The sequence below is a fragment of the Mustela nigripes genome, chromosome 15 (assembly GCF_022355385.1).
Source record: "Mustela nigripes isolate SB6536 chromosome 15, MUSNIG.SB6536, whole genome shotgun sequence".
Lineage (NCBI taxonomy): Eukaryota > Metazoa > Chordata > Mammalia > Carnivora > Mustelidae > Mustela > Mustela nigripes.
This window is the reverse complement of record NC_081571.1, coordinates 17781615-17792318: the sequence shown is the minus strand read 5'-3', so window position 1 is coordinate 17792318 and position 10704 is coordinate 17781615.

Below are 10704 nucleotides of genomic sequence, written 5' to 3'. Positions count from 1 at the left end.
CCCTGCTCTGAGAGGAGCTCAGATTACACTATTTTTAAAAATGCACATAGGCTTCCAGCCTTTTATAACTAACATACTTTGAGAATTCAGCTGTGCTCAAAATTTCAACTGGAAACTGAATCGAGTATCAGAAATAGAGTCAGTGTTTCATATGTGATAGGTAAACAGATATTTGACTGTTTCTATGAAATTGTTGAATCAGAATTCCTATCCAGGCAAGAAGATGAAATGGGAAGAGAAATATAAGATAAGCTTCAAAATAATGAGCGAGTCTAGAGACTTGGAGGGAGGTGCCCAAGGCAAGGGTGGCTGTGGTGGTGCTGATGGGGTTATTGGTGGGGAGAGGAGTGTGATCATCTCGGTGGAGGAAGAGGACAAGTTTCCAGGGCAGTTGTGGCATTTGAGATAGATCTAGAAAGCAAAGAGTATAGAAAGCGTAGTCTGTTCTGGAACAGCTGAAAGTGCAGTGTTGCTGAAGCGTAGAAGTGTCCAGAGAGGGAAGGAGGAGGGGTGCGGCTGAGAAGGGACATCTGGCCAGCTGTTATGGAGACCCTTAGACTCTTTCTAAAGATCTTACATTCAGTTTCCAGGCAATGTGGAATCATTAAAGAATTTTAAGCAGGAGAGTAAAGTGAACAGATTATGTTTTAGAAAACTGTGGTCGCAGGGGCACCTGGGTGGCTCAGTGGGTTGGGCTGCTGCCTTCGGCTCGGGTCATGATCTCGGGGTCCTGGGATCAAGTCCCACTTCGGGCTCTCTGCTCAGCGGGGAGCCTGCTTCCCTCTCTTTCTCTCTGCCTGCCTCTCTGCCTACTTGTGATCTCTCTCCATCAAATAAATAAATAAAATCTTAAAAAAAAAAAAAGAAAAAGAAAAAGAAAACTGTGGTCGCAGATGGAGAAAAGATTGAGTTAGAGAGACCGGAAAGAGGAGCCTATTACGGAAACCCAGGTAAGGAATGCCAACAGTCTGAACTAGAGTGGCAATAGTGGGATGTTTAAAGACACTTTGAAGGTAGAGTTCACAGGATTTGCTCGTGGTTCTGTGCGAGAAAGGATAAGGAAATCAGAGGATGAGACCATATCCCCAGTACCTCTCATTCATTCCCCAAATACTTGTTTACCAAGGATTCTATTTCAGGCATTCTGCGCGATTGTGGTGCTACAGAGGTAAATATATAGGGTTGTAATTCTAAAGGCACCAACTGTATATGAAATTACATCACTCCAAATTACATCATTACAAAGTCAAAGCACTAAGGATAAAGTTGAAGGATATGTATAAACAATATCCTTAGTAGAAACCCAGTAGAGAAAGGTAGATATCTATAGGCAGTTCTTAATAGAAGAAACACATAAAGAGATGCTTGGCTTTCCCAAAAACCAAAGAGACGTACATTAAAATAACAACTAAATATTTAGGGGGAGAGTCGAGTGGATTGATAAAAATGAAAAAATAAACATAGCAACATATCCCAATTTTATAGACTGGAACACACACACACACACACATACACACACACACACTGACATGAAGGAAAAATGAAAAATGTAAACACTAAATTGTTAATAATGCTTCTTCCCAGACCACGAGGTTATAGACCTGGTGGTTTTCATTTAATTCTTCATGATTTTTTGTATTATAATTTTTTTTCTTCTTAACTATGCATTACTCCTATAAGCTGAAAGTAACTAATAATGCTATTTCTAATTCAGAAAAAATGGTAAAGAGCATTGCATGTAGAGGGGATGGGAAGAGAGCCATCCCGGCAGTGGAAAGGAGTTGGAAGTGTGGCATGTTAGAGACCCATAGCACTTCAACATTCCACAGCATCAGGTGCCACAGACAGCCCAGAAGTCATGCACCAGAATTTAACACTTACCCTAAAAGTAGTAAAGAACTAGGTACAGTTTCCAATCAGAAGAGACATGGTCTGTGAGCAGATGCCTTGGGGTCAGCATGGAGAATGGACAGAGGGGAGTTGTTGAGTGGTCGGGAGGTCACAGTAGGAGGCCAACGGGTGATGGGACCTCCCGTGGCAGGAGGACCCTCATCAAGTGTGTGAACTTCCTCTGCCTCAGTTGTCTAATTGTAAAACAGAAGTAAGAATAGCACCTGCCTTGAGGCTGGATGTGTCCTGAAACTAATGAAGGTCAATTTTCAGGACCCATCCCTTGTGCCTGTGGAAGTGTTTATTTTTTAGTACTAATTTTGATATTTTCTTTTCTTTTATTTTCTTGTGATAAGAACAAACATGAGATCTATACTCTTTAAAAAAAAAAAATAAGTGTTCCACATAGTGTTATTAACTGTGGTACTATGTTGCCTAGCAGATCTCTAGAACTTATTCATCGTGTGTGTGATTGAAACTTGATATCCATTGATTAGCAACTCCCCAACTCCCTCTGTTGCCAGTCCCTGGTAACCACCATTTTAGTCTTGGATTCTATGAATTTAACTATTCCAAGCATCTCATACATGTGGCATCATGCAGTATTTGTCCTTTTGTGACCAGCTTCGTTCACTCAGCGCAATATCTTTCTTCAAAGTTTATCCATGTTGTAGCATACTGCAAGATTTCCTGACAGTTGTATTTTTCTGTTCTTTATCTTCAAAAGGGTCGGACCCTATAATGGTACAAGTTTTAGGCTTCAGGGAACTCGGAGTCATTTCTGACAATGCTTAGGATTGCTCTCAGTGTGGAATGAGCTAATTTATATTGAGTGTGTCGCCCACGATACCTGCCAGAGGGGTGTCAGCTGTTTGTATTATGAGAAGGTTTGGGGCCAGTATGAAGAATGAGAGCTGAATAGGGCTCAGGGCTGAAAACTGGGGGACACCAGACTTTAACAATCAGATTGCGGTGGTGGTTACATGAATCTGTATGTCATGGTCGCGTATACTCCCCCCGCCAAAAAGCACATGTAAAAACTGGTGACATTCAGCCTTACAGTTAACTGTACTGTGCCAATATAGATTTCCTGTGTTTAATACTGTACAATTGTTTTGTAAGATGTTATCCTTGTGGAAAGCTGGCTGAAGGGTACTTGAAACCACTCTTCTTGCATCTTTTTCTGAGTCTTTGTTTCAAACTAAAAAGTTAAAAATATTGGACTGACCAAAATAGCCAAATAGTTTAGAGTAAGATATTGTTTGCTGATATTCTTTTTATGGCTCTCTTGAGCAGTGATCTGATTTCAGGCTAATTTTAAAAGAATGCAACCAACTGCTCAAGCTAAAACAGCTGTGACATTCCTGCTATCATCTGTCTCCAGTCCATAGGAACCCTAAATCTTTATAGAACCAAAAAAAAAAAAAAAAAAAAATCAGGCAGAGGCAAGACGACAAGACAGGAAATTTTTGAGAAGGGGCTGAGCCAACAGGGAACAGCTTGGCATTTCCCTGTGGCACTGGGTATTGTAGAAAGGGAGAAATGCCTAGTCAACCCAACCCTTGACTTATTCCTAAGACACGAAGAAAACAAATTCTATTTCATTCACATATTTCTATAGAAATATTAATAAAGGGAAAATAAAATCGGCTAGAATTTTCCTTTTTTTTTTGGTTGTCTGTTGCTTTGAGAAAAAATAAAATCATTAATAACCTTTAGATTTTCCTCTTCTCATAGATTCTGGGGGATAGATGGTATGTTTGATGTGTTTGGTTCCATGCTACTCAAAATTTGGTCTGTGGATGCCAGCAACATTGTCATCCTATGGGGACTTGCCACAAATACAGAATCTCAGGCCCCACCCCAGACCTACTGAAGATGAATCTGTATTTTTCAAAGTAGTTAGAGGATGTGTATGCCCATTAAAGAAAAGCCTTGGTCTTGCCAATCCTGTGTTTCCACCATAGTCATTATCACCAACAGAAAATTAATAAAGAGGACAATTACTGCCAGCAGTTGGGAAAATAACTTCCCATCACCAAAAAGATCCAAGGAATAAGATACTAATTTTTAAATACTCTATGAACAAAATCCCATTTTTAAAAAAATATATTTTTTAAATTTATTTGTCAGAGAAAGAGTGCACAAGCAGGGATGAGGGGCAGAGGGAGAAGCAGATGCCCCCGCTGAGCCAGGAGCCTGATGTGGGACTCAACCCCAGGACCTGGGATTTCAACCTGAGCCCAAGGCAGCTGCTTAACTAACTGAGCCACCAAGGTGTCTCACAAAATCTCATTTTAAAAAAATCTTCCTGTTCCACGTGATGGTCTGCTTTCTTCTGCTGGTTTTGGGTTAGCAGTGGAGAGGCAGTGAGCTAGGGGGCCTTCACAGGCATCAAGCCACCCCTTATTCCTAAGACATAGGTGAGAGAGCTTGATAGAGGAAAGGGCCCACACTTGTGGCCCCGACAGCTTCCACCTGGCCAGCCAAGAGCTTTCTTTTCCCTATAGTGTGGAGGTTGCCCTCGGGACTGGAGCTCAGAAAGAAACAGAGAGGAGAGAGGCAATAGGGATTCTGTATCCTGAGGTCTGTCCCTATCCAACTCCCGTGCTTCCTTCTGAGTGTGATAATGGAATGCGTGTTTTGTTCAGTGATGGACTCACTCCCAGACAGGTTGTTTAACAGTGATGTAGTGAATCCATTGCACTCAGTTATGACCCAGGAGATCTGGGGTTAGCCAAGCCCCTCCTGGACAGGTCACCTCACTGAACATCTGTTTCTTCTTCCATAATACATGGATAATATTTGCCCACATCTGGTGTGAGGGCTGGAGTGATAATAAAGGCCCAACTAAAATGAAGGGCCATAGGGATCACACGACATAGTACCTGCACAGGCCTGCTGACAACTGCGAAGCCTCACACCAGCATAAGACATTTTTATCATTGATATTCACGACGGCAAGAGTTGGTCTTAAAATCAAAGAGCAAAAATATCCATTGCAAATATGTCTGCTGCAATTAGGACAGCTTGATTATAAGAATATTGTAACATGAAAAGTAAGTAGTAACCATAAATAGTAAAGCTCAGTAAGTTTTCAGTTTTGGCTTTCCATTAGAATAAAAAGAGGGCTTTCAAAGAATCCAGGGATTTTAAAAATAACTATGGTAGTTAATGTTCCTTGAGATTTATGAACTATGCTTTTTATGATCTATTAGGTGGAGCCACGTGAAAGTGCTTGTATCCGCATTTTAATATGGCTCCATCCAATATTTGCATTACAGTAAACTTAAAAAACAGATGGGAAATCTGCTTTGGTGGTGCTTTCTTTGACAACTTCATGGATTCTATGATTCGGAACTTTGTTGTTGTTAGAGAGTTTGGAAATACCACCCTTAAAAAGACAAATTCTTTTAACCAGTTGAGGTTCTGCTTCATGCATTTTGTTCCCCAAAGTTTGAGGTAATGAAGATGGCATGCATTATTCAGAAGATTGGAATAGAAATGGATATACTTTGATTTGCTTCCAGTTGGAACCAGTTACATTATATCAATGGTGAAATCGGTATAGACAACATTACTGGGTTAAGGAGCAATATGGTTACCATGAATTTTAGCTCTATGATAGTATGTCTGTGCCTAATTTAAGTATTAGAGAAAGAGAGCAATTCCCATGACATTTCTGAGCAGAGTAATCTAACTTTTACAGATTTCCAAGTTATAACTAAACTTTTAGAGTCTTCCTGGCACCTCAAAATGTTCTTTGTTCATGGAGGTATTAAAGGACTACAAGGAACAGGAAAGTGTTGCTTTGGGTGGAAAGTGGTGGCTATGTTAACATACCGATGTAAATATTGCTGTGAACATTCAGGACTTAAGGGTAGGGGGAGGGAGTGGGGGCTAGAAAAAAAATTCTTACCACCTTATGCAAAAAACTCTTATTTGAGAAGTTGAACTTGTTGTTTCTCCCGCACAACACACTTCTTCAGAGATTTTCACAGATCTGTGAAACTGGTGGATGTGAAACACCCATAGGGTGTTTCTGAGAGTGGAATGAGGTAATATGGACACAGATATTACTTGGGAGATACTAAACAATTGTTGGTTCTCTTTCTCCCCACTTTTCCCATATGTACAATCCTCTCCAGTGTCTCCCATCTCAGTAAATGCATCTAGAGGCATGTCCAGTTGCTTAACCCCAAATCTGAAAGACACCCTAACACCTTCTTCTCGTTCTGCCTCCCCTCCCCGCACTCAAACTTCAGGGAACCTATTAGGATGGCTCTAGGACTCATCACTCTGGGCTGCAGATTTCTGTTTTACATGTTATTTTATTGGTAATGGAGGAATTTTCTCCACAGATAAAAAATTTAAGTACCAGTAGAAATATATACATATAGGGGTGCCTGGGTGGCTCAGTGAGTTAAAGCCTCTGCCTTCGGCTTGGGTCATGATCCCAGGGTCCTGGGATGGAGCCCCGATTCGGGCTTCCTGCTTGGCAGGGAGCCGGTTCCCCCCTACCTTCTGCCTGCCTCTCTGCCTATTTGTGATCTCTGTCTTTCAGATAAATAAATAAAATCTTCATATATATATATATATATATATATATATATATATATATATATATAAAATTTTTAAATCACCCAAGTGATTTTAGGGTAAACTAGCTACAATTTGTCCAGCATCTGCTATGTTCAACGTGTATTTTTGAAATTTAACAACTGCTTAAATCATGAAGTAGTTATTATCACTAATTCATTTTACCACGAGGCAATGGTGGTACAAATGGGTAAGTAAATTTACCCAAGATCACAGAGGCGATCAGTGGCAGACTGAGCATTTGAACTCAGGCAGCTGGTTTTAAGGTCTGTGCTCTTGACCACTCCAGTCTGATGCCCTTTGTGAGGTACAGGACACTGCATTCCTTATCTTACTTAATCCCCAATGTAGTATTACAAAGTAGCTCTTGTTACCTGAATTATACAAAGGTGGGAACTGAAGCACTAAGGGGAATTGCCCAAATTTATGAAGGTGGTAGGTGTGACAGCTAGGAGTCCAACACAAATTCATCTGATAGTCCATGATTCTAGTATATATTTAATTTTAGAGCCAAATCAAAGAACCCAGAAAATTTGTAGTCTTGACAAAATTTTCTCTGTCCCAGGATGTTTCAGATTCTTCCAAAGTATGTTACCCTTTGGGAACTGGATAACCAACCCTAAGATACCGTGTTACAGTGGAAAATGCTAAGTTTTTTTTTTTTTTAAGATTTTATTTATTCATTTGACAGACAGAGATCACAAGGAGGCAGAAAGGCAGACAGAGATGGGGGGGGCAGGGACTAGGGTCCCCACTGAGCAGAGAGCCTGATGCGGGGCTCAATCCCAGGACCCTGAGATCATGACCTAAGCTGAAGGCAGAGGCTTAACCCACTGAGCCACCCAGGTGCCCAATGCTAAGGTTTTAAAGTCAAAAATTCCAGTTTAAATTATAGTTCTACCACTTATCTGTTGCGAGATTTTGATTACATTACTTAGTGTTAAAAAACTTCATTCTGATTTGCAGAAAGTGGGAATTCAAAGATAATACATGGAAACTACTCATACTGAGCATAGAGTAATAGTTACTCAACAAAACATTAATTTTGACAAAATAGTAATTCTGAAAACAATCTTTAGGAATCTTGGCCTTGTTAGGTGTTTTCTATGTTGTTAGGAATATATTAAACTTCCTGAGCTTCCATTTCTTCATCTCACAATAGCCTCCTTATTGGTTTGTTGGGGGGTGAAATAAAATGAGGGAGGTAAAAGGACTAGCTAAGGACATTCTGCACAGTTGGGCTTCAAAAAATTGATACTACTAAGGCCCCAAATTTGGCTTTTCAGAAAATTTAATGGAAACTGTTTTCATCTGAAATAGGTAAATACCACAGTCCATCCTTAATATATCCTGATGGAGTAATTTACAAGCTCCGAAAGAGTGCTTAATACATGCATACTTTTTGTGGGCTGTTTAAAACTGTTAACATTTTAGTTTCAGTGGGAAGCACCCACTGTTCCAAGTAAAGCTTGTGATTAAATACAGTTCAGTGATGCTTAGCTATGCTGTGATCTGACACCATAGGAACTTGTCTATACGTAAATTAAAGAATTTCTCTGGTTGACAGAACTGGTTCTTTTAAAAAGAAACCAGTATTTTCAAGTTCCACCTCTGTCCTGAATGTGATTTTGTAATAGCCAATAACTTTTTTGTTGGTAATAACAATACCAATTGTTCCAAACAGACTGAGCCTATAGAAAAAAAAATTCAAATTTACTTGATTTCTCATTTTCATATGGGCCCAAGTCTTTGCAGCCATACTAGGTTGATGAGTGTTTTTTTAAAGTTTGTGTTGCTTTAGGAAAAGAGACTTTATTTTTAAAGAAACAGCTTCAATTAGAAATCCAAACTGACCAAAAGAGAGAGAGAGAGAGCACGAAACATAAACTGTTCAGAAAACAAGTATGATTAAATGATGAAGAAAGAATTTCTGGAAAGAATTGCTTGAAAATTTTAACTATAAAAATATAACCCTTGGTGTGCCTGGGTGGCTCAGTGGGTTAAAGCCTCTGCCTTTGGCTCAGGGCATGATCCCAAGATCCTGGGATGGAGCCCCTGCTGAGCAGGAAGACTGCTTCTCCCTCTCCCACTCCCCCTGCTTGTGTTCCCTCTTTCACTGTCTGGCTCTGTCAGATAAATAAATAAAATCTTTAAAATATATATATATAACCCTTGGTATATTTTTATAAAGTGTCACAAAATTAGCAGACTTTTGTTTTTTCTTTCTTTTTTTATTTCATGAACAGCATCATTGCTTATGAACTCTCTATGAACTGATGCATTCAACTCTGTGTTTTGCTGAGTGTTGTGTTCCTGGCTATCTGCTCTCACATCAGTTTATTTGGGCAGGCAGGCTGGGATGGACCAGCTCCAAGAACTGAGAGTGCTGGAGAAGGAATTTCCAGATCTAGATCTTTCCATTGAAATTGCCTGGATATTGCCAGAAAAATGTTAGCTGTTCTGCAATGGGAATCCCTCCAAGACAATCAGGATACCCAATAATGAATTCCTAGTGTTCAATGGATTTTGCCAGCAAGTCATCACACATTTTTCCTCTTAGCTTCTCTAATAAGCGACATACTCAAGAGGGAAAGGAGCTAGTGTCTAACTAGTATCATGGCCAATCAGCACTAAAGATAGCTTCTTAAGAGTCTTTATTCTTGGGGCACCCGGGTGGCTCAGTAGGTTAAGCCTCTGCCTTTGGCTCAGGTCATGATCCCAGTATCCTGGGATCGAGCCCTGCATTGGGCTCTCTGCTCAGCAGGGAGCCTGCTTCCCCCTCTCTCTCTGCCTGCCTCTCTGCCTACTTGTGACCCCTCTCTCTCTGTCAAATAAATAAATAAAATCTTAAAAAAAAAAGTCTTTATTCTTATAATCCCTAATTACATGGAACTTGAAAAATCTTTATAAGTATACATGGGATGCATAAATATAATCACAATTTTAATAATGTTGAAGACATAGCCGCTTTGGTGTTTTATCAAGGAGTTCTCTTTCACATTCCACTTACAGGTTTCTTCTGTAAAAAGACAAAAGTTTAAACAGAAGTTCAAACTTCAGGTGTATTTTTGGTGCTCTCTGACTGAAGGGCACTGACATTTTCTTTGAGCTCCATCTTTACCTCTTGTAGAAAATCTGATGCTGTCTTCGAGATGTCCAAAAATTCCCAAGGGGTTTACAGTCTCAAGAACACCTCTGGGTCTGAGCCTTTACTTTCCCTAATTGAGCTCATGGACTCTCCCAGCATTATTCATATACTTGTCTTGTTCTGTCCCATGTAAACAAGATGGGTATTGAGACTCTTTTCTAAATTTCTCACCAAAACAAAACAAAAACAGAACACAAAGAATTTTTTGAAAACTACATTGACGGATTCAGGAAATTTAGGCTTCTTACATCACAACAGCAAAAACAACTTCAAATGCAAAATCTGGCAATTTTTTCCTTCTGAATCCTTTGTCAATCTACCATGTTGCTTTTCCTCCGTTCTCAGTTGTCACTACCCCTCATTCTTCACTCCACCTGCTGCCAGTCTGCTCATTTCTAATGTAGTATTACAAAATGCTCTAAGTGTTCTTTCATTTATTTTCTCTTATTTGCCTGTGTCCTTGGGGACTCACCCTGACCCTAAGTGGCTTACCAAAACTTCCTTAAAGCAATGCAGCTGCTATAAGGAGAATTTTGGTGTTTGGTTTTAAACTCTTCTGCCATTTCATTATGCATTTTAAGCATATAGAAAATGAAGTACTTTACTATACCAGCCATTAGCCTTTATAACATAATATAAAAAATACCAACTTGGCTAGAACAAAGCCGAATCAGGCTTGTAAGAAATACTAAAGGAATTGTTTTCCATACTATGATTGGTTTTTTTAAGGCTATGTATATTTGCTAAGGAAGAGACTCATATGGAAATATAAACTTACAAGGCCTACATAAGGATCTCTAACTCTATAAGTACAAAATTACTTTTATCTATTGATTATTCCATTTTTAAAATACTGCATTTGTCCAACATCCACTGTTTGCTCAGCAAAGAGAAATTATACTGTATTAAGAACATCACAATTATTGACCTTTGGTCAAATTCGTGCTTTCCACATGCAAAAAGTTTAAGGAAGAAAAGTGTAATGGTATCATACATTGAAGACTTAGCCTCATGTGGAACTTTTAGAATATTATCATCACATAGCCTTCAACATATTGTACTTACTG